Source organism: Artibeus jamaicensis, unplaced genomic scaffold (genome assembly GCF_021234435.1).
Source record: "Artibeus jamaicensis isolate MK-2021 breed Jamaican fruit bat unplaced genomic scaffold, CSHL_Jam_final contig_519, whole genome shotgun sequence".
Classification (NCBI taxonomy): Eukaryota; Metazoa; Chordata; class Mammalia; order Chiroptera; family Phyllostomidae; genus Artibeus; species Artibeus jamaicensis.
The window spans coordinates 34,392,956-34,419,008 of record NW_026521871.1 but is presented as its reverse complement, the minus strand read 5'-3'; positions in this window follow the sequence as shown (position 1 = coordinate 34,419,008).

The following is a 26,053-nucleotide window of genomic DNA, read 5'->3' as shown; positions in this document are numbered from 1 at the left end:
AAACCAGTGTTTCTCAGATTCAGCTGTACGAGAATCCCTTGACGGGATTGTTAAAATACCGATTGCTGGTTCCCGACCACAGGGTTTCTGAGTCAGTTGGTCTGGGGTGGTACCTGAGAATCTGCATTCAGAAAAAGTTCCCTGGTGCTCCCGATATCTCTGAATTAAGGACAACACTTTGAGACCCACAGTTCTGAGTTATTATGCCTGTGGAATCATGCTGTCCTAATGCTATGCCATTCCCTGTGTCCTTTCTGAATGCTTTAGAAATTGGGCTGTCGTCTTTTTTATATATTTTTTACATTTGTTCAAATTTTCTTTAATGGACATATATGAATTTTCTACTTGAGGGGAGAAGGGGCATTCAAAAAATAAAGTCAAATAAAGGTGTACTTATCAATATAAAGCAAGATAACTGGAGAAGAACCTGTCTTGTTAGTAGTTTTTTATAGCCTGTATACAGATTATTTGAACAAGGATGCATCCCTCAGTGACCACTATGGTGATTGGGAGAAAATACAGCTTTTTGGTGTTAACTTTATTTTTACACTCTGGCATGTATGGCAATAGAAGAAAGCCTAAATCTGCAAGCAGAAGACCTGATTTTGAAATCCAGAGACTTGGGTTTCATGGGTACAGTCATGTGTTTTGACTGTGTGTCTTCAGACAACTTTTTAGTTTCTTCCCTTTTACACAGCGATAAAGTAGTAATGGTTGCCCTTTATGTATTCTCTACAGAAGGGACGGAAAGCAAAATAGCACTTTTATATCTATAGAGGCTTTGAAATTTTTGTTATTATTGCTAATGTTCATGTGAAGGGTTCCTGCTTTCAGTTTTTCATTTGAAATTCTATTTTGTGAGGAAAAAAATCATGTAAGAATTCATTTGCTTATGGCAAGAATTCATTTGCTCTTGCTTCAGGCAAGAGCCCACCACTGACCAAGTACATTGCTTACCTCATATCACCTAACTCAAGTGAGCCTCCTGTTAAACCAAGTTCATGGTTGTGCACTGGCCCCCTGGGAATGCAACCGTACTGCCCATGAACACAGGTGGTCTGTGCCTCTTCGCTCTTCTGCTAAGACAACTGTGGAAATGAGACTTCACGTTCCCCTTAGAGGCCACATTTAAATTAAATGTACAGTTCCACCCAGTTTGTAAATGTGTATTCTTTGTTAAGAAAGAACGACAGAGATTTGTTCATATTTCTTCTTCAGGACTGGGGGCTAAAAAACCCCAACTTTCTAGAAATGGGACTTCCTGGTAAAGCTCTGATTCCATGAGTCATAAGACAAATTTTGATGGACAAGTTTGGGATGGCAGGGATGAAGTTGTTTTTTACTACTATAAAAATTTCTACCCACTACGGAAGAAAAACGGGGAGAAAATCAGCCAAGTGGACTGCGTGTTCCCCCCCAAGTGTGGTACAGACACATCTCACACACCTCTCTCCAGGTGATGGCTCTGCAAAAGGTCTACCTATTTTTGGACAACTCCTTTTTATTCAATGTAACTACTGTTTTTCTTTTACAACCAAAAGAACACTAAATATATTATAAGGAGTGACACGTTGACTTCACTGGTTTACATAAAGATAGACTCACCAATTTACTCCAGGAAAGTTTCTAATCAGAGAAAACCAAATGCATCTAGTTGAATTGTGTTTGGACTCCCATGTTGGCCGAGCCCAAAATAATCTGCTGTGTATATGTACACAGGAGAGAAGGTTAGGAGGTGTCCATCGTATGTCTCTTTATCCTGTGGTATGTTTGTGTGCTATTTCCGCTTGCTTTGGAAGGCTCTCTCAACCTTTATTTTGCCTTAGAAGATAGTTTCCCCCTGTGCTCTAACTTTATTTTTAAGTCCCGTTTGAATTCAGGAAGACCATAAGCTCACAGAAGGCCAAAAACAATTCATGAAGAAAGTGATGCAGAAAGAAAAATGTGTTTTCCAAAAAATAACTCCTTTGCAGCCCTTCTCCATCACATACAACTTTCTGTTTATTTTGTATTTTTATTTATTTATTTTTTTAGAGTGAGGGCATGGGAGAGAGAAAGAGAGGGAAAGAAACGCCCATGCAAGAGAGAAACGTCGATCGGTTGCCTCCCATATAGGTACCCCAACCAGGGACTGAACGCACAACATAAGCATGTGCCTGACTGGAAATTGACTCAGAAAATTTTCCCTTTGCCGGTCACGACCCATTCAACAGAACCACACCAGCCAGGATACACACAACTTTCTGTTAAGTCTTTTCTTCTTCTTATACTGAGCGCTATAAACTTCCAGTTCATTACATTTTAAGGACAAGCTGTACTTCTTAACCTTCACATTAATTTCTGTTACTTCACAAGCTTGCTTTCATTGTTCAATGGATATATTTCTCAGATGATTTTTTTAAATTAGTATGTTTTGATATATATCAATTTTATTTATGTAATTCACTTGATGTATTTTGTATAGAATGTGTTGGGATGGAACATGCCATGATTCTTCTGTTTAAAATCTAAAGAAATCTTTTTCCTTAATAACTCTTCCCTTAGAGATAGAATTTTCAGAAACATATGAAAGTCATTAAGCAAGATATTTGTGTATATTAAAAAATGCCCAGTGAAAAGTGACAATTTACCCCAGGATAGAAGTTCGGGCCTCAATTGCCTGATTCCTGGGAGAGATCAATTTTTCATCCATCGATATTTTTGTTGGACTTTCCCCTCCCCTGTCAGTCTCTAGGTCCAAGATTTATACCTGAATGATGCTCAGCTGTTTAAAAGATAAGCTGGCCGATCAGCTGCTGTCTCAGACAGTCTTTAAGTGTATTTCAGCATGTCTCCAGACAGTTATTTTTTCTGTGTTCAATTTTGTTTATCTTCTTACTTAACTTTTCAAGTGCTACTATTTCCTTTTTAAATGCGGTATTCAGAAGTGCAAACATTATTGAAAGGGAGACTCTTACTAGCATAATTGTGCATTTTCTTCCTTTTATATTGCAGATGGAAACATTAAATCTAGGGAGAATAGAAATCTGCTCAATCAGATATTGATAGTACAATTTCCTTTAAAAATACTTACCTGTGAAGAATAAAAATACTATTTTTTTAAAGGTGGCAACTTTCCATCATTTTAAAAAAGAACTAAATGACATAAGGAGTTAGGATTCTGTCTGCTGTGAGACAGACTTTCTTGCTGATACAGTCCCCTCTCTTTTGCAATTTTGTATTTTAGTTAGGAGTTTGGGAGGAGTTCTCCAGTAAGCTGCATATTGTAATTTGGGGGTTAGAGGAGTACTTGAAGAGAACACGGTGCTCTGTTCATGGTTTAGACTAAATTTTAGTCACAATAATGACTCACCAAAGCATTTAATAAATTTATTAAAGGATAATTGACAAAGAGTAAAATGTACATGTTTAAAGTATATAATTTCATAACCTTGATGTACTTATAAACCTATTAAACCATTGCCAAATCAAGATTGCAGACATAGCCATCATCCCCAATCATTTCTTTACCCCCAATCCCGGTATAGGACAGCTACTTACCTGTTTTCCATTCCTACAGATTAGTTTATATTTTCTAGTGGTTTATATAGGTTGCATTATACAGTATATGCCCTTTATTGTCTGGCTCCTTCCAGTCTGCATAATTACAGATTGGTCCAGGTTGTTGCATGTGTCAATAGTCCATTCTTTTTAATTGCTAGTCTTTGTGTGGACACATGCTTTCATTCATTGTAGGTAAACAAATATGAATGGAACTGCTGAGCTATAGTGGTAGGAGTCTACTTTTAAAGAATTTCCAAACTCTCTTCTGAGGTTGTACCCAAGAAAACAAGTTTAAAAACTGCCAAAATACTTTAAATAATGGTTTTTAAGACAGTGGACAAGGTAAGCAGGTAATTGGCCTGTTACTCCATTTTGGCCAAAAGTAGAACAATAATTACTTTTACTTAAAAAATTTTAAGGAGTGTGGGGAACTGTTCTGCCTGGTTTCAGGAATTGTAACTGCCCCCCATGGCTAAGACTGAGTGAGCAAACTCTGGAATGCAAGCCACTAAGGCAACAAAGCTTGTCTCCGGTAGCAAACACTGCTCCTGCTTCATCCTCCAGCCTCCTGTGCATGGTCAGATAGAGACTGGTAAGACCCCTCAGACAAGTGGCAACCTAAGCCAGACATGATCACTTGGGAGGCCATCATGGAAGGACTTGGGGGGGGCTGCAACAAAGAGGGAGCAATGGGCCCCCATCCCCTAGGCTATGTGACATAGCCCGAGTCCCTTGTCCTCTGGGAGAAGCGCTTAAGCCTGAAAAACCTATGATGGGGGAGGTGGTGCAGCCCCTTGCCTGCTAGAGTGGGATCCAGGATGACAGGGCATAAGAAAGAGTTCCTAAAAGTCCTGTGAAGCCTACTTTGCTAAGTGTGCTTTCATTCATATGATAAGGGTCTGAGCAAGAAATGAGTATGTCTCCCAAAGTTTCTGCAACCCCCTTTCCTGAGAAACACTGACTCAGACTAAGCTCTCAGATTTCTTTGAAATGTTATTTACTGTTTGATCCTTGCTGCCTGTATTCCTGTGTATTACAACCTAATAAAAGCCATTGAGGAAGGGGCTCCTGGCCCTTCTCCTCTGAGAGATTGGCCACCTCTCCTCCCCAAGCAGATCATGTCTTGGTAGTGTTACTTTCGTCTGTGGCAGATGGGGGGACTTGCGGGCAAAGTTGCCTCCACAAAGGAGCACGTGAGATTTCAATATTTTTTAAACAAAGGGCATGAGATATTAATTGAAGAATAACATGTAGAGTGTTAGCCAAACTTAAGTTTTATTCTACTGCTGTATTCTTAGTGGTTCATATGAGGATCTGAAAGTTCGCATAAATGAACATTTTAAAGTTTGAGAAATGATCATTTTTATTATAATGATAATTCTGATTAATGATTTTCTTCAAACATATAAATTTGCCTGTTAAAAAGAGAAAATTTTTGTGTAATAATTTTCAATATAACAGTATTTTAATAGACTAGCACTTTAATTTCCTAAGTTGTTCTTCCAAACTGGAATCTTTGTAGAAGTCTTTGCAAAATCGTAACATTTGACATTGTCTCTTCTCACTAAAAATATGGTTCTTTCAGAATAAAAATGTTTCTTAGACATAAAAATAAGTATAATAACTGTGAGAATTTAGAAGTTAAAATGAAATGAAATCTAGATAGTTGGGCTCATTGGGGCTTCAAAAATCTCTATAAAAGACCCCTTGAAGTTTTAAACATGTATATTCTCTTGTATTTTTGAAGACTTTACAGGGCCTATGAATCTTGCTGAAGAAGGAGTATATGAGCAGCCAGTGAGAAAGTTAAAATATGGAAGATTAGGAACCTCTCTTATTATATTTAGAGATTTTAGATTTGGGAGGATTGTTAGAAAGGTTGCATCTGGTATAAATGACAGAATTACCTAATGTTCAGTAGTCAATTTTTAAACACATAGAGATAAAACTAGATAAGACTTTAAGTTCTTCTAATTTAGACCATTTTTACCCCCAAAGTGAAGTACTCATCTTACAGGTAATACTGCATGATTTTAGTTTGCATGTAGACAATTAAATTTTTTAACATTATGCATTTATCTTAATAAGGATTTAAAAATGGCAATGTTACTATTCAGGTTGAGACCAATGTTACATAGCAACTCTATATTATCTCTGTTTCCTTTTCAACAGCTCATTACATGTTTTTGTGATGGTATGTGAATAAGTCAAATCAGGATGGTGATTTGCCAGTGTCTGAAATTTGAAAGTCAGGAAACCTTTTACAGGTCAAACATCATTTTCACAGAGGAATGGAAGCTGCTAGAAGTCAGGAAGACCAGCCTTGCTCAGTGATACTCATAGAATCAAACACTGAAGAAAAGGAATAAGCTATTTACATGAATCACTGACTGCCTTGAATTAAATAACTTATACTGTAGGGAATGTAGATGTGCTTGTGATGCGGGTAAATGCACGAGGGGAATATGAGGTGTCCGTATGCATGTTTTCAGTTAGTCTTGTGTTAGACATTGTGCTAGATATAGTCAACAAGATAGCTAATAGGTTATCATAGTATCCTGATAGTCAATAATTGATTATTAGAAGCTTCCTTGAGGGTCATGCAGAAGTTTCAAAAGAACATTAGCTCTCACATCAGAGAATGAGGGTTCAGATCCTAACTCCCCTATTTACTCGTCTTTCAATCTTGGACAGCTAACTCTGTGAGCTTCATTTTCCTCACCTATATGATAGAGACCTGAGTCCTTCCTTCACTGAATGGTGCCTCTGTGTGTGTGTGTGTGTGTGTGCGTGTGTACAGGGTACAGGGTGTATCACCAGGCTGGAGAACCAAGGATAAGCCAGTGCTGCTACTCAAGTCCAAACCCATTTGCCACACAGTTTCATTTTGCTTGGGGGAGGTTTATCTTTCTTTCTATTCAGACCTTCAACTGATTGAATGGAGCGCACCCATGTTATAGAGAGGAACATGCTTTACTAAAAATTTATTGATTTAAATGCTAATCTCATCCAAAAACATACAGAAAATATTCCACCACATATCTGAGCACCATGGCCCAGTCAAATTGACACATTAAAAGTAACCATCACTAGTCTACCCCTGGCAACATCTCACTCATATATCTCTCTCTTAAACCACACTTTATCTTCAAATAAAGACATTGACAAAGACACACTTCTGCCTAACATGATGTACTGGTAACTGTCGTATGTGTAAGTGAAAACACACTAGTCCTTTCCTCAGAAGAGGTTGCAAAGTCCCTGAATGATGTTTCCTCCACTCCTTGATATTCTATGACTTGCATACCATGATATGAAGTTAACAACACTCAAATTCTATGATCTAAGGCTATTATATCTTATGCTGTATAACAAGAGGATGAGAGGAAAAGAAAACAAGGTTATATATACTATACTATACTATACTATACTATATATTATATTATATTTATTATATTATATACATTATGAGGATTAAATGAAATAAAATATTTATGGAACCTAGAATTTTCTAACACATAGCATGTTGTTACTAAATGCTGTTTCTTCACACTGTACTCTAATTTAGGATCAGTCTCTAACTACATAGTGTTATACATTAACCATGATGAGAATTAGCCTCTGTACAAATGTGGGCATAAGATTTTATATGTGGTGTGTGCCCACACATTTTGGTAAGTAACAGATTACATGTGCAGTAATTAGGTGTCTGTTTCTTTTTATATAAAGTATCATTTTATTGAATTTCTTGCATTTTAGACCACGCAAGCACAATTGTGGAATTCTTGGCAGAGGAAATCAGGGCTTTTATATTTGTAAGAATCTGAAACTATTTTCTTAAAATTCTGCATGAAGATAATGAAAGAGGCCCAAAAGACTGCATGGGAATTAAGTACTTATATCTCTATCTGACCTATTTTGTCAGATAGGGATATAAGCTAAAATGACAAATGTCTTAATGGTGATTGCGTGGGTGGGAACACACACATGCATACACAGACATATATATATATATGGGTAAGTAGCTGAATTTAAATCTTCTGCAACTAATACCTAAAATTTGTGTAATTCTTTCTGATGTTCAAAATAACTATGTATCCACAATTTAATTTAAAATCCTGAAGACACTATGTATGTTACCCCTGTTCTATCCTAGCTAATCTGAAAAAAAAAAAAAACTGGACTGAGCATTTAATCCAGATATAAGATCAAGAGCTCTACTCCCACATACCTTGCATTTATATTCTCTTTTCCACTTACAAAATGTCCTTTTCTCAATAAGGCAGTAAATACATGTCTATGCTAAAATTCTATTTCTTCTTTTGTAACACCATCCTAATTCTATTGTGGTAATGTAATATGTAGCAAATATTTTCTCTATTAATTAAAGTCCTTCACTTTTGGAATGATTTATTTAAAGCTCTCCAAACCTCTCATGCTCTTTGAAAAAAATCTCCTCACATAGAAATATTTAATTCATTATTTGATACCACAAAAATTAAAAAGTATTTATTCAAACTAATTTATTTTGTCTTTTCTTCAGTACTCACTATCCCTCCTGCTTATAAGCTCAAACAAACATGATGAGGGGGGAAAAGTGTCACTCACACATCTGCACACAAGTCTATGGAAACTCTTTCACACCAAGAAGTCTAGTCCACATTATATCTTTCCTCCCATCCAAAATGATAGTAATCCCCATGGTAAATGATTAAGACTTTGAATTCTGCTTTCTCATTTCCAGGCACTATGCTAAGATCACAGAGCTAAACTTTTGATAGTGTGTAGGGAGTAAAAAGCTCTTCAAATTCATTCATTCAAGTTATTCCGAATTCAGTCTTTCCATGCCTTGCAAAAATCAGCTATATCTGGTTGTTTTCACAATTTCCTGATTAAATCTGTCAATAGATTTTCCACTGCTCATTCTGTTATTTATCCAGAGCATTAATGAACTTCTCTACCTCCTGTGGATCCATAAATATTTCTGTTTTATTATCAGAAACAACCCTTAATTGGACTAAAAATAGGATTGTAGATTTATCTGCTCCACTTAAGTAGTGAATTAACTTTTCTGTCTCCAAAGTCACCATTTATTTATTCATCATTTACTGATAATAATTGTGCACCTACCACATGCCAGGCACCATTCCTGGAGCTCAGGATTAAATGGTACAAAAGGCAAGCAGGGTCACTGCTCACACGGATCTTAGATACAGTCAGAGAGATAGTTAATAAGCATGTCACTAAACAAAGAGGAAACTCCCTATGATGAAAATTTCTACAGGAACGTAGAACAGGGAGCATGGTGACTAGATGGAGGCGAGGAGAAATGTCTGCCAAAGAAGGATAACCCAGGATTTCCTCTTTGAAAAGCTAACAATTGAGTCAATTCCAGAATAATGAGAAGGTGCCATACAGGCAAAAATCCAAGGGGGAGATTATTTTACACAGTGGGAACAGCAGATGCGAAGGCTCAGAGTCAGAAACTTGGTGCGTTTGAGGACAATAACAAAAGATGTGTTTGGAATGAAGAACACGAATAATTACAACTAGGTTGAGATTAGTAATTTTTTTAAAGATTTTATTTATTTATCTTTAGAGAGGAAGGGAAGGAGAGAAGGAGAGAAACATCAATGTGTGGTTGCCTCTCGTGAGTCCCCTGCCGGGAACTGGCCTGCAACCCAGGCATGTGCCCTGATTGGGAATCAAACCGTGATCGTGTGGTTCACAGGCCCACGCTCAATCCACTGAGCTATGCCAGCCAGGGCTGAGATTAGTAATTTTTTTATAATAATTGCTGAAATGTATTGAGCCCTCAGTATGAGCGAAGCACCAAGGATACTCAGTCATTATGTCAGTTAATTAGGAAAAGACATCATAAGGAAGCTCACACTTATTATTTCCATTTTACAACAGACTACATTGAAGTTCAGAGCAGTGAGTGAGTTGCTGAAGGATATTTAACTAGTAAGTGAACCAACCCAAAGTGAACCAAGCCTAAGTCCTTAACCAGTAAGTTGCACTGCCAACCTGATGTGTTTTCTACTAAACACTTGAACTATTTTTACCTTGCTTTATGCATTTCTTTTGCAACCAGAGTATAGCCACTTGTGTTTCGGGACTACTATGCCTTGTACCTTCAGTATCTGTATAATACCTTACGAAGAAGGATCCAGAAGGATGCTAATAACTTTGGCAGCTAACCCCTACCCTCTCCCAAGAAAACCCTGATTTATGGAATTTGTTGATTTCCATGGTATAAATACTGTCACAATGGCCTATTTCTAGTTAACAATGAGTCGTCCCCTAAATGTGCCAATTGAGAAGAGATGTGCCCAATCAGCTCCTCTGAGCCAGTAAATAGGTACCAATATACCACTGCTAGGAGATGCCCAATGCTTATTCATTTGAAAGAAAACCTATATGTAGGAAATGACTTTGAATTCCTTTGATGCAAGTCAGAATCACAAAGGCTAAAACAAAATGCATTTTATACTCTCCATTCTCTAAGTTTCCAAGATGGAATAAAGGCAGGAGGCAGTGCTTGAAAGAAGTGAGTGTCTTTTCCCTTGATTTGTGCCAGGGAGATCTGTATCACCGCCACCTGAAACATTCTGCCATTGAGTTTGCACACTGCGGAGCAAATCGTCTCCTAGAATGTAGTGCACACAAATGGTTATTTCAAAATGAAGAGGCACAGCACCTTAGGTACCTATATAAGTTCAGGATGATTTTGCAAATTGAGAATTTAGGAGACCAAGCCCCTGGATGCAGTACCTAAGGAACTGTTTTACAACTTGGAAGCCATTAGACAATATGGACCTTTTATGAATGAGCAGGAATCTTTGCAGTGGGGGTGGAGAAACTGCCTTCCCAGTGCAAATTCCAATGTGGAATCACCAAATAATAATTCATGGCAGAGATACAACATATGCTCTCATGATAGAGTGGGAGTTACAGGACACAGAGAGCAAGTAAGCAGCAGAAACTCCGTGAGTTACGGCACCTCATTGCCATTATAAAACATCTTTATTGGGCGGCAAAACGCAATATTTTGGTAGAAGGAGATGAAGTAGGTAGTCTAGATGGCTCACTTATGGAAGAATGTGCAATTTTACAGCTGGGATATGCCTCTCTGCTTTGTGTCTTCCCTGACTCACAGCCTATCCTGAGCAGGCGTTGAGTATACACAGTTTAATCCATAAAGCAATCAAGGTGTTTAGCTAGAACTTGGGAAACAGAATTTTATGAGAGGGAAGCCTGTATTTTCTACACAAAGTTCACAAGTGCCATTCTCTCCCTCTCTTTTTAAAAGTTCATTTGATTTGTGCAGCTTTGGGGAAGCTGTGTTAGTGGTCACCACCTGTTTTTTTCTTGGGGCAATTAGATTAATTCACCTGTATAAAATACATTTTTCTTAAATGGTTAGAATTTCTGAGTTGCTGCCATTTTTTAAAAGAAAGCCTTAATTCTAGAAACACATCATTGGAGTCAGGAACAGAGGCCTGGTTCCCTCGGATCGTTGAGGGTTACAGGAAACATCTGATTTATTTTCCAGCCATAGTGCCAGAGACGGTGGCTTATAAACTCATCAGAGAGATCCAGATTCAACCCAAATTTTGAAAGTTGAAAAGAAGTTGACCTGGCAAATCTTTCAGTCAGGTGACTGTGTGAGAAGAGATTTTTCTCCCAGGAGCAAGAAAAGAAATCTCATTCTCTATTCAAAAAGAGCTTTCAGTCTAGCATTTCTGTGTGGATGAATGAGAAGTTTTGAACCCTTCAACTGTTTGTTGTATCAGAATATCAAAACAACATGAGGAAGTTTTATGGCCAAAGACAGGGGTCTCAGAGAGTGGGGATGAGACTAGAGCCCTGTGTTGAAAACATATTTAAAAATCTCTATACTTTATCATTTTCATCAAAGTGAATCTAATTTCTCTATTCAACCATGTAGGAGTGAATTTGTATATTCATTCTTTCTAAATGACCTGCTAGTTTTGTTGAAATGCTCCTTTAAAACATTTTGAATGTCAATCAAATGCTGAGGTTTTTCTTTTTTTGAGGTCAATTTCATGATATCAGTGATGTGACTTTAGAATATCATTATTTTTCTTTTATAAATTTGATCAGTAAAAAAATATCATAAAATGGTTTTGGCAATTCCCTGTAAGGTAGTCTCTGAACATCTATGTCTAGAAAAAAAATGTTTTAAGGGGTACTCTGAGTGGGTATGCATGGTCGGTAAGTCTTCCTTATTTGCTATTGTCTTTTAAAAAGCATGAAAATGCCTTTCCTATTTGGAGTTCTTTTCAGGAAATATGGACTCTTCTCTCTCTCTCTCTCTTTCTCTCGCTACCTCCTGGCTGCACTCACTTTCTATGCTATTTGTGTATCTACATTATTCATGCTTACGAGCTCAGCTGTAAAATAAAAATAGAGGGAATGAATGAGTTCTAAGGATCAACATAAAAATACGGCCTGAACTCCAGCCAAACCTTGAATCCAATTTATTGTTCATGGTTCACCACTTTTTTATTTTATACAAAATTCTATTAGCCAAACTACTTCTCCTCCCAAAACCTGGTGATCTGAAATTATACTTTATGCCCAAGACCCTCCTTAATTAAACTAATAAAATCAATAATACTCCATGTCTTCTTTAGATCACTAGAATACCCATAAGACAAAACTGTGGGAAGTTTTCATAGCAATCAAAAAGGAAGAAAGCACTTGGGCTGCTTTCTCTGTTTCTGAAATCTAGATGTCTTTATTTTTATTTAGATATCAGTCTGAACATATTGTGTGGTGTTCTTTGAAGCTATCTAAAAAATTAATACAGCATGGCCCCAGCTTGACCGTGCTCTTGTTCTGGGAGCCACAGTCCTCCGAGACCATCCTAGGCTGGCGGCTGGCGTTTCAGATGCTGGTGAAATTGAAAAGCAAAACACTACTGGCACAGACAAAAAGCACAGTCAACTTCATATCAAATTTCATTGTTCCTACTACGGCGGCACTGCTTTCCACATGTCATAGCCACTGAGTGATTTTTCTCACTTAGTGGGGAAAACATTTTTAACTCATTTTATCAGCTTCAGAGTTTCATGTGTCTATAACAGAGAATTATATATGTGACGGGGCTCAATGCTTGGACTAAGAGATCTCCAAGTCTGGGATTAAAAACATATATAGTTTGCTGGCAATTGGAGCCTTTTGTAAATTTTCCTCTCAAGCTGATTCACGTGGCTGAGGAGAGAAAATGTTATTCCTCATTGAACTCCAACCGGCAGCTTCCTAGCTTTCTGCCGTCAATTGTAGTAAAATCATTGTCAATTAATCAACTGGAAGAGCAAACACCTGCCCAATTTATTATTATTTTTTACAAGTAATTAGGGGGTCCAATAAAGCAGCAGGAGTAGATACATTTTCAGGTAAAAGCATATGTCAAAACCTGCATGTTTCTAAGCAATCCCATACGAGAGAGGAAGAGAGAGAGAGAAATATCTCTTTTGACAACAAACAACCACAAAAAATTCTGAAATGTGGAACAAAGAGGCTTGTCAAGCAACAATCTTTATTGCCTAGGATCTTAGCACCTGCAAACACATTTAAGAGCGTCATGTGTGAGAAATATATGTAGGTCACTGCTGTCGTGTAGGTGGCGTAGGAACCGTTAGCCTGGGTGCAATTAGCCTATAACTACCAGTTTTATGTGCTTTTGGTCAGCCAAACAACAGAAACAGACTGTAAACGCGGTTGAGAGAGAGAAAGAGAGAGAGAGAGAGAAAGAGAGAGAGAGAGAGAGAGAAGCAGCCGGGTGGCAGAAGCCCATGTACACTTGCACAAAACAGGTGGTGTTCTAGTTAGGATGCCATATTTGCTATTTAGGGTTCCTGTGATCTCTGGAAGGATGGGTAAGCTATAGGGTGCGTGGGATGAATCTACACAAAGAATCCACAGCGCTCCAAGCCTACAGACTCTGTGCGACCTGGCACTCCACACACCGAGATGGGTTATCTCAGCAAGCCTGCCACCGAGACTCTCTGCAATTTGGGTTACCACATTTAGCAGTGGGATTAGAGCACATAATACCACAGATAGGAGATAATGTCTCAGGCGTGGGGCTGTGGCAATGTACACCTCGCAAGATGAACTATGGCAGATTCAGGGTCTGGGGGCGATGAAGGTGAGGCAGGACGTGGAGTGGGTAATATAACGTGGCTTGTGGCTTGCTAGTGGCTGTCATGGCACACCAACTCCCATAGCCCGGTGCCACACCTACACTGACAAACCGAAAAAAGCTATACAACTTTCTGTGCTTCCATCCTTCTTTCTCAGGCAAGCTGCAGTAAATCAGAATTTATTGTCCTCACCAGGAGTCCAGTGGCACATAAAAAGGGTAGAATTTAGTTTTTGTTTTTCCCCTGACTTTTAACTGTCCTTTTGGTGACTGTGACAGGTTAAACATTTCTCTCCAATAGCACCATGTGAATTTGTTCCTAATGATTCAGTGCTCATTGCTTCCAGGGGCCAGAAGCTCTCAAAGTATTTATGAAACAAATTGTCACCTCACCAAAACTTTGTTTCTTCATATTTTTGTTAGTGAGCTTTATTTCTCACTTTATTTCTGTTGTGTAATCTCCCCAACACTTGCACAAGCCCTGGACAAATCTGGTAGAATTCTGAATAAAACTGATCTGCGATCATTCTTGCTAGTCCAGCTGTCTCAGATTTCGAACCTGTTCACATTTCCCGTATCCCCGTGTTGCCTTCCGGTTTACAAGAACCACTGAAATGCTATATCAACTCACAAGGGTCACTTCACTTGTCTCAATTTTCTCCTAAGAAAAAATTGCTTTTCATAATCTATTCCCCACTCACATTATTGGGTTGTTATGAAGCCCAAATGCAAAAAGGTGTTGCTCACATAATTGAAGTATTTCCAATGTATTATTGTATTCTCTCCTCCCTTCTCCCAGGTGCAACTCTCCTTGTTCTAGAAAAATGCACTATGAGGTTGGAGTACCCGAGAGGCATAAATTGTCCAGAAAGTCTTAAAATATACTCTGAATTATAAAAGATATGTCAGTTATCAGCGTTATTTCCAAAAGAGTATAGGATCGCTGCCTTTGGGGCACATGTTAGGATTACATTTTCTGCATCCTTGTGTTTGGCTGGAACTCTCTGAGTAGCTTTGCGTGATTAGTTGTGATCAGAAGTGCTATGAATCATCTTCCAGAATGTTACTGTGAATGTTACTTCCCAGAGCTTTCTCTGTTCCCTCCAGCACAGCGACTGGCCCGTTTTATATACTAGCTTTTTCTTCACGTTTGATCCAGGAGTGGCCACTGTGAATACAATATTCCAGCCACTCCCTAGGGACATGCTGGACATGGGACATGCACAGAAATGAAACCTTTATTAAAATAAACCACAGAGATTTGGAAGCTTTTTGTCACCTCGGCTTAAACTAGCCTATCCTGACTATTAAACTAGTTCACTGGGAGGGCAGTACATGTGAAGTGCAACAACAGATGGAGGACCAAACAAGTTTGGAGAAAGCTCATTTGAACAAAGTTAAATAGACCACTGGTTCAGATTCATCAATGGTTTATGAATCTTTGCAAGCCTATTGTACAGAAATGAAAACATCGACCCTGGAGTACTCGCTACCTGAGGATTATCCCACAGGCTGTATGTACCAAGGTATGCAGGCCAATTCTCCACCTGGTCACCAGCCTTTGTCCTCCTGCGACTGCCTCAGGACACTCTGTCCTTGACAACACAGGCTCACGGTGCGGCACTGGCTTCAAAGCTGCTCCAGGTTCTCTGTAATCCATTTATTTGAGGAAGTCTATAAATTCATTCTTTTCCTGACTGTTAGCTAGTTTGAAAGGCAAGTGTATAATATTGTACACATGGAAGAAAAAGCGGCGCTATTCTCTAGAAGGTGATATTTTTTTAAGGTAGACTTTGACATGTTTCTGCCTCACTGATTTCTTTTATTTTTTTTCTGAATAAAGACATGCACTTTGCTTATAAGAAAAAATATATTACCATACGTGCTACAAATAGAAGCCAACACACCAAGAAAGTAACTGCTGCTAAAAGCTGGCTAATGGAAATGTAATTTGTTAGTTTCAAAAAGAACTTGATCTACACGCACATAGGCAACACACACACAATGCATATGCAACACACACATACACAGAATTTTGACCTCACACTTCTTCCCAAGGTTGCATTTATGCCTCCTTACGTGGTAGGTCTTTTTTGCTGCACTTGAGAAACTGGAAAAATCCATTGCACTGAAATCTAAAAGTGGTCACTCACACACGAGCTAAGTAACTATGTTTTTTTCAAGACTTTTTTGTTTGAAGAGGGATGATCGTAGAGATGCCGCCCTAACAGAGCATTCTGTCTGTCTGTGATGTGCTGTATTTGGAGGAGATTATCAGAACTTAACTCTCAAAATGTTACTCTGATGCAAATTGAGGCCATTTTATTTCAGGAAATTCTAATAGTTCCTTTTTTTGTTTTCAAACTCATCCTCGATTTTTAGAGCTAATTTGGTCTGCAAAGCAACCAGTGAGGTGAAGCACCAACATTTCCAAGCCTTAGTCCGCAGGTGTCTGAGATAAAAGTCCCAAATTTTTAGAGAAAAGGAGGTGGAGGAGGAGAGAAAAAAAAGGAAAAAAACAACTCAAGAAAATGTAAAAGGAAGAAAAAAGAAAGAAATGAAGGAAGGAAGGCACGGTGGGAGGGCGGGAGGAAGGAAGCAAAAAATCCTGTTCCTGCACTCATTTACTTTCCGTATTGACACACGAGCAGCCCAGACCTTATCAGATAATACACACATTTAGAAATCCTTCTGCACGTGTCTATGTTCCTGCCGCCCATTCTGCCTAGCTAAAACAACATCTTTTTTTCCCCCAAAAATCTGTTTCCTCCTTACATAGTCCAAATGTTAGAATGTGGTTTGAATTCTTTTTTGAACATTAATTTAAACAGTATGGGAATAGATCAGCCCTTATAAGTCTAAATAAAACTTCCTTCGACATATATAATATGGTGTTTATTTGGAGGCTAATGGAGTTGGAAAGAAAAAGTGGGAAAGAGTTAAATACAGAAAGAATAAGCTTCATGGGAGTTTTTTATATAAAAATTTAATTGCTGCTTTTCACCCTCATCCAACCTATTTAGCAGAAATTTACAGCGAAGCTCTAAACTGGTTTTTTATCCCAGCATTCCAAATGTTCAGATATTTGACCTGATCAGAAAAAAATGCAAATAACACAGTGCCACTCAGTGGAAAGGGGGAAATCATTGTGGATGAGAAAGGAAGTCAACAGGCATCCAAATGTTCTGGAATTACAGATACAAGTCATGTTTGACATTCAGATGCTTTGCCTTTTGATGGCTTTCAATCACATTAAACTTCTGCCACAATAATAAGTAAATTGTGTCATACGCTATCACAACAAACATTTCCAAAAAGAGCACGGAGGAATCCATTCAGCACTGGTGGTATAGAAACATTCTAAACTCTATTTGCTCAAGGAGAGAAATTTTAGTGACTTTTTAAGGTGAGGCAGTCTCATAAACTGATAGAACAATAACATGTTTGGTAGCTCTATGAATTCTAACCAGACACTTCTTTTATTGGGTTCTACAGAGCCACTTCTCCGCCTTAAGGTAGAAGTCACATTCTTAGACAAGCTGGTGAATCATTCACTTTCATAGATCTTAAGATCCTTGATAAAGCCAGTGCTGGGGCAGAACCGCATATCTCCAGTGTCTGGTCAGTCAGGGACCAGGGCCACCACTGTGGTTTGAAAGCTGAGTGTTTTGTTTCCCTTAGCAATCAAGGTCACTCTCTAAGCGAAGCTTCTTGTAACTACTGTTGCATTGTCCTTGGGGGTAAATTTTAAAATACCTTTCCATATCTCTCCGTGTACCATCTATCAAGCTATTGAGTAGCATTTCTTTATTCTAATATTTTGCAAAATTCGCAGCATGCTTTGACAAAAGCACTGACTCTATTTGTGTATGTAAAACTTGACACACCCAGTAAAGAGCATCAAGGCGATCTTTCCCTCTCCCACTCCCTCCTGTTCTCCGTTGGAGATGGAGCTTATTTATCTAGCGCTGGAAATGCTCTGAAAGTCTGCTTCCTCCCACCAGCTCCCAGATTCCCAATACCCCCATAAAATGCTACTTTTGGATACTAGATTTTTATTTTGACGACCAACCCCCATGGACACGTACATTAACCCTCACCTAAGTAAGCCAGGGCAGGATATATTCAAAAGTCTATGTCTTCCACTGGGCCAAGTTGTGATCTTTTCAGGATAGGTCCTGCTGAATGCAAAGACAGCTATAATTGTTATACAAAAAGTATTTGAGGCATCCCAGACAGCACTTGGGGAGTCAGCAAGGAATTAAAGATGAGCAGTACTCACAGCTCTTAATCAGAAGCTCTTTCTACAAGAAAAAAAGAGAAATTAAAAAAAATGTTCTTGCATTACCTACGGTGTTGTTAATGTAACTTTCTATTTACATAATATGCAAAAAGGGCTGTCTGCAAACTGCAGTAATCTATATGGAATGAGGACAAAAGATACTGATTTCTCTAAAATGTTCTTGTTAAGGAATAATCAAGAAGTTAGAACCTCTAATCTTGCAGTCAAAGCAGAAGTTTAGGGGATTTTTTTCCTTTTTTCATTTTGCTCATGTATATACATTCACAGGCGCAGACGAGCTCAGACAGATTTACAGATATCAAATATGTCATCTTTAACATTCAGAAACCAAATTAAACTTCAAAGAAAAATTGAAAGTTCTCAGTAAAGGACACATTTATTCACTTCTGATATAGCCTTAAGCACTTCCAGCACGTTTGCTCTGAGGTGTCTAAGGAAAATGTAAAGGTGTGTGTGTGTGTGTGTGTGTCCCTGAGGTGTTAAAAGGAGAGAAACAGAGATGGTAGGTGCAAAGTAAAAAGAAGGGATGGGGACAGGAGAGGAAGAGAGGGAAGAAGACAGAGAGAAGAAGAGAGAGCAAGAGAGAGAAGATAGGCTAGAGTTAAGTGGAATGGGATTCAACGAAGCAGATTGGAATGAAATGAAATGCAATGAAATGGAGTGGAGTTGGATGAAGTAGAATGAAGGGATGGAGCAAGGGGTAGTGGAGAAGAGTGAGCAGGAGAGAGGGAGAAAAACATTTCCAGATACTCTTTCTACTCTGGATCCCTGAACTTTCCAGTGTTTTAATTTGCGTGAGGCATATTTCCAATGCGTTATGACTCAGTCAGCATAAGGAAGCTTCTGGAGAAGGAAATTCTAAGAGCAAGACTATCTAAGAATATGCCCAACTGCTTGTTAATTTTGTCTTCCATCTCCAGATGATAATAAGGACGATTCTGGTTGATGTAACTGCTAGGGGACAACATGTAGAGAAAAGAGTCTCTAAGGCAACACACCAAACTAGCAAGGGATGACTAGATGAAGACTCAACACATGCATTTGTAAACAGCCAGCTGGTACAAATTCTTATTAGGACCACTTTGTAGAACCACTGCATTCTATACCAGCATGACCTTCTCAGAGTAGGGAGAGCAGAACTCATTGAGCTAATGGTCCTGAAAAGCCACTGAATGTCTTATTGACCTTCACATCCTTCGAGTCCAAAAGTAGGTTAAATTCTGGGGTAACCAGCAAAAGTTTCAGACTCACAAATGCACATTTTAAAAGTAGATTTGCTATCGATCTCCACTTGTTTTCTTCTATCTGTTGATCCATTTCACTCTGAAATACAGTGATGATTTTAAAAATTCATGTTAACCTGATATTATGGTTCAAGCTTTCCATAATGAAATGGCAGAGCCATTGATTTCTATGGTTGTATAGATTTTTTTTGTATGAACCCAAGAATCCAGTTCGGACCAGTTCTGTGTCAGTGTTCAAGTATCACATTACTGTGAACCTTGATTTCTTCTTTTCTAAAGTCAGAATTATCATATATTTAATGTACATGCCTCACAGAGCTTCCATGGGGGGTCAAGTGAGATCATCTTTGTGAAAAATCTTTGTCAATTATAATAGGCATTTCCATAGGGCCATTTTGAGATTTAATTTGTGTGAGGCTGATAGCGGGTAACATTTCTGAAAACTGTAAATTTCAAAGCTATTTGTATCATAGTTCATGGTCTAAAGTGGGTCCCTCATGAAGCTCTTAGAAAGGTTCCAGCTCTCCTTTCAGAATAAAGTGGGGCTTTATCTGCAGAATCCCTGTGGGTACCTGAAGGGATGGAGAACCCTTCTCAATGTTCACACTGAAATGTTCTGTCTACCACCAACTAGTCAGAGTCCTAGAGCAGAGTGCCACTCTCAGTCAGTACTATAATGCTGTAAAATGAGCCCTTGATCTCTGCAGGTGCTGCTCTTTGCACTTTACATGAACATTTTGTTTAATCTTGCTGAAAATCCTACAGGAGGGGCTGTATACTATTATGATCCCCATTTTACAGAGGAGGAAAAGGAGTCTTAAAAACCTATTTGTCTGAGGTCACCTGATTAGTGACAACAGAAGCCATAGTTAGCAGTCAGTCAGATTCTAAAGCCCAAGTCTTTGTCCACTTAATCATTTTGTCCACCTTCACTTTCCCCCTTTAGACCCTATCAAAAGCCTTGCCAGGAAAAAGAAATGCATCTGCCACATAGCATATACAAGATAAGTAATAATTGTGTATATAAAGCAAATGAAATATATGTGTATAATATAATATTTCAAAAATAAAAGTTCTACATGTATATATATGTAAAGGTCCAGGGAGAGAGAGGAAAAAAATTGGAGACAGTTTGGAGGAGTGAATGCACATCAAACTTAAATGGTGATGTGAGCAGATATTAATAGGAATGAAGTTTAAATTTTTATTACAGCTTATTTTTTAAAAAGAAGCATGTATGATTTTGCCTTAAAAATTTAAAGTGTGTGTTATACAACACTATGACATTTTAAAAAATCTATATGTGGAAAAATTTAAATAAAGGGACAGCTATATATTTGAGCATGAAAGCATTCACTCTTGCACCTCCACACTGATTTAATATTAAGTCCTCAGCTTCTACAAAAGCCATCATGAGAAAGAGCCATATGAGAAGACCCTCTACTCTCCCTATAGGGTGTTGGTCAGGACATTATTTGTTGTGTTGTTCCCTAACCTTTGTTAGGTCCCATACACTCATGAGAACTTAGTGCCCAGGAAAACTATGTTTCTCCTAAACTATTAATATGCCTTCTTCTTTCTAAGACTGTAGGAGGTAGGACAACCATCAGGTTTTCTTTATGCACAGATGCTAGAGAGCTCATCCACATTCATTCTTTCAGTAGAGCCATATTAATCTTTATACTACTTTTAATGATTTCCTGTATCTCCCCTCAGGCTTGGTTTCTTTTTTCTTTGCTTTTCTTTCTTCTTACCAATACACATTCTTTGTTCTAAGTTTTTTTTCAAATTATGTTTGCAAAGACACATTGTATGAAGCTCTTAATAGTGAAATAAAAAAGTTAGTTATGCATTTAGAAGGTGAGGTAATGAAACTGTCTAAAGGGGAAAAAGGACTTCCAATATGTTTTATTTATAGAAAAAAACCCCTGAACATAAAACCATGTTATCTGACCTTTTGGGTAACAACAAATAGAAAAATATAAATAATTGGGAAATATGTCTAACCATAACAAACTTAATAAGGTAGATGGTAGACAAATCAAAGAAGCTCTACATTTGCATGAATTGCAGTCAACTAGTTGAGTTACTTAATTAACATTTTTAGAATTGAACTATAAATGGCCTCAACTATTGGTTAAAATTAATGTCCAGGCTCTGGAAGAGGTTTTGGCAGAATGCTAGAGTTAAATAGGTGAACTCCTCAGGATGTTTGTCAGAAAGGAATTGAATAAGTCTTCTCAAGATGGATTTGAAAGAGATGACAGAGTTGAACAAATTCCAACGAGATTTGGGCTTTGTGAAAGGTGGAGATGTCATCTGTCCTATGAAAAGAGGCAAAGAAGATAAGACAAGAGGCTGAGACAAAATCTCTAGCATGTATCTAGTGAACATCACAATGGATCTCATTCTATGCTCCCTGCTGTGTAATTGAAGTGAAACAGACTCGAGTTGCAAAAAAGGACACACGATAAGATGAAGAGGAGTGCAGACATCCACAGCTGGTGCCGAGACAATGGCAGGAAGACAAAGAAGGGTTCTTGCCATAAGCAGGGTACTGGATCGAACTGGGAAAGTGATTGGATGCTAAAAAGTTATTCTGATTTTCTTGTCTCAGTCAGGGGATTATGGAAGATTTTCATCAGCTGCTGTAAGACAGTAAGAGGAGAAGTCATAACAAAGGAGAGGCCATTGTGTCATCTGAATATATGGACACTTGAGAGACTAACACTGAAAATGATATTCATGCAGAGTGCTAGTAGATTGGGAGGCCTTCTTCACATCCCTTCCTTTGTCGCTTTATCTACACATCACATAGGGGGAGATCTACGAACTGTGTGGTGTTACATGAGGTGTTATCTGTGTCTTGAAGTGTCAGAGGACACGAGGTGTCCTCTGTTCAACTGTTAATCCATGCAGCTGTAGTGGGCAGTTATGTGCACACCAGTGATGGCCCACCGCAATCTGCCAACTCAGCAACTCTTTGCTTTCCTGTCCTAGGGCTTCACCAGAAGCCAAATAAGTGTTCTCAGGAGGCATTTAGATGGTCCCTGGAAGTGAGAGGAGTTAACATCCATAGGAACATCCCTCAAGCAATGAGGGGTGGGTGGCTGTTAGTGAATATTTTCCCAGGCCGCTGGTCCTTAGAGGCACAATTCTGATGAATTTTCTATACAGTTCCTCATAGTTCCCCAGCTGCATTGACTCCCAGTTGCTCACAGCAATAACCAGCTTAGTAATGTACAGTTATTAACTTTGCTACTTTCCCATCTTACTCTCCCTGGCCCCTCATCCCTGTTGCCTGGGGTCACTTTGCACATAAATATGTCCAACATTTTGTGTTGCCTTTGCTTTAGAAGGAACCCAAACTAAGACAGAGCTCAAGATGGTTCTTTAGATTCTATCTTTTCTACTACTTTTTACTTCCCCAACTTACTTTGGCTCTAATTTTCATACTGGTGAATCCTGTTCTAGTTCTGAAAAACCTTAAAGCTACCTCCAGTTGTTAGAGAAGCTCCCAGGCAAGAATTCTGCTCTAGAGGAAGGCAAATGTAACTCTAAACAATAACACTCCCTTCACCCAATGATAGTAGCAATAAAAATACTTTCAATTACTGGCTATTGCCTTTAAGACCTTTCTTTTTTTCTTTCTTTACTTTTATTGATTTGAGAGAGAGAGGGAGAGAAACAACTATTTGTTGTTCCACTCATTCAGACATTCATTGGTTGCTTCTTGTATGTGCCCTGACCAGAGATTGAACTCACAACCTGGGGATATCAGAGCAATGCTCTAACCAACTGAGCTGCCTAGCCAGAGCAAGACCTTTACTGATTTTAATTGATGACAAAAGTTAACAGTTGCTTTATTTACGGATGTCAATGCTTTAAGTTGAAGGTGACCAGTGAAGTGCAACTCTCAGAATGTCATCAGTGAGGATATATATTTTTTAATTTTTAATTTAATATTTATTTCTTCCATTATCATTTAGTCCCCTTATACTCCCTCCCCCCAGCAATCAGCAGACTGTTGTCCATGTCCATGAGTCTTTTTTCCTTTTGTTCAATAACTCCACCCCCAAATTTCCCCTCCCACTAGCTGACATCTGTACTCCATCTATGAGTCTCTGTTTTGCTTGTTAGTTCAGTTTATTCATTAGATTTCACATCTGAGTGAAATCATATGGTATTTGTCTTTCTCTGACTACCTTATTTCACTTAGCATAATGTTCTTCAGGTCCATCCATATGGTTGCAAAAGGTAACATTTTCCCTTTTTATGGCTGAGTAATATTCCATTGTGTAAATGCCCCATAGTTGTTGTATCCACTCATCTATTGATGGACACTTGGACTGCTTCCAAACCTTGGCCTTGTAAATAATGCTGCAATGAACATAGGGGCGCTTATGTTCTTTCAAATTAGTGTTTTGGGTTTCTTCAGATACATTCCCAGAAGTAGAATCTCTGGGTCAAAAGGAAGATCCATTTTTAATTTTTGAGGTGTCTCCACACTGCTTTCCATGGTGGCTGCACCAGTCTGCAATCCCACCAACAGTGCAAAAGGGTTCCCCCTTTTCCACATCCTCACCAGCACTTGTTTGCTGATTTATTGATGATAGCATTCTGACAGGTGTGAGATGGTATCTCACTGTGGTTTAATTTGCATTTCTCTGATGATTAGTGATATTGAGCATCTTTTCAAATGTCCATTGGCCATCTGTATGTCCTTTTTGGAGAAGAGAATATTCAGGTCCTTTGCCAATTTTTTAATTGGGTTGTTTGCGTTTTGGTGTTGAGTTTTGTAAGTACTTTATAAATTTTGAATATTAACCCCTTATCAATGCATTGGCAAATATGTTCTCCAATTCTGTGGGTTGTCTTTTTATTTTGTTGATAATTTCCTTTGCTGTGCAAAAAAATTTTAATTAGGTATAGCCCCATTTGTTTATGATTTCTTTTGTTTCCCATGCCTGGGGAGATAAAAATTGAGGGAATTTGGCTGCCTATGTTTTCTTCTAGGATTTTTATGGTTTTGGGTCTAACATTTAAGTCTATGATCCATTTTGAATTATTTCTTGTGTGTGGTGTAAGGAGATGGTCTAGCTTCGTTTTTCTGCACATATTTGTCCAATTTCCCCAATACCATTTATTGAATAAACTATCTTTAGCCCATCTATGTACTTGCTTCCTCTGTCAAATGTTAATTGACTATAAAGTTGTAGATTTATTTCTCGTTTCTCTATTCTGTTCCATTGATGTATGTGTCTGTTTTTAAGCCAGTACCATGGTTTGCTTACTCTAGCCTTGTAATATAGTTTAATATTAAGTAGCATGATTCCTTTGACTATGTTTTTCTTTCTCAGGATCATTGTTGCTATGTAGGGCCTTTTGTGGATCCATATAAATTTCTGAAATATTTGTTCTAATTTTGTAAAATATGTCATTGAGTTCTTGATAGAAATTGCATTGAATCTGTAAATTGCTTTGGGTATGGACATTTTAATGATGTTAATTCTTCTTATCCATGAACATGGTATATGCTTCCACTTATTTGTATCTTCATCATTTTCTTTCTTCAGTGTCTTATAATTTGCCATGTACAGGTCTTTTACACCCTTGGTTAATTTTATTCCTAGGTCTTTTATTCTTTTTGAAGCCATTTCGAGTGAGACTGCTTTCTCAACTTCCTTTTCTGTTAGTTTGTTATTGGCATGTAAAAATGCAACTGATTTCTGGATATTAATTTTGTATACTGCTATGTTGCTTAAATCATTTATCCACTCTAGTAGTTTCTTGGTAGAATCTTTTGGGTTCTCTATGCACAGTATCATGTCATCTGAAAATAATGACAGTTTTACTTCCTCCTTTTCAATTTGGAGGTCTTTTATATCTTGCTGTGGCTAGGACTTCCAGTACCGTGTTGAATAAGGGAGGTGAAAGTGGACATCCCTGTCTCATTCTCAATCTAAAGAGGAACGCTTGCAGGTTTTGCCCATTGAGTATGATGCTGGCAGTGGGTTGGGTCACATGTGGCCTTTACTATGTTTAGGTATGTTCCCTCTATTCCCACTTTGCTGAGAGTTTTTATGATTAATGGGTGCTTGATTTTATCAAATGCTTCTTCTTCATCTATTGGTATGATCATGTGGCTTTTACCCTTCATTTTGTTTATGTGGTGAATCATATTTATTGATCTGCAAATGTAGCAACCTTGCATTCCCTGAGTAAAGCCCACTTGCTCATGGTATATGATCTTTTTGATGAATTGCTGTATTTAGTTTGCTATTTTTTGAGAATTTTAACATCTATGTTCAGGGATATTATCAGGAAAGTTAGCCTATAATTTTCATTCCTTATAGTGTCTTTATCTGATTTAGGAATTAGAATAATGCTGGCCTCAGAAAATGAATTTGGGAGCCTTCCCTCATTTTCAATTTTATGAAATAGTTTGAGTAGGACTATTTCAGTAGTCTGAGAAGGTGTTCTCAGAATGTTTGGTTACAATCACCTGTGAAACCATCTGGTCCAGGCTTTTGTTTGTTTGGAGTTTTTTGATTACTGCTTCAATTTCACTAGGTGTAACCTGTCTGTTCAGATTCTGGATTTTTCCTGATTTAGTTTTGGAGGACTGTATGTTTCTAAGAATTCATCCATTTCATCCGGGTTGTCCAGTTTGTTGGCATACAGTTGTCCACAATATTTTCTTACAATCCCTTGCATTTCTTTGGTGTCACCTGTTATTTCTCCTCTTTCCTTTCAGATTTTATTTATTCGGGTCCTATTTTTTTC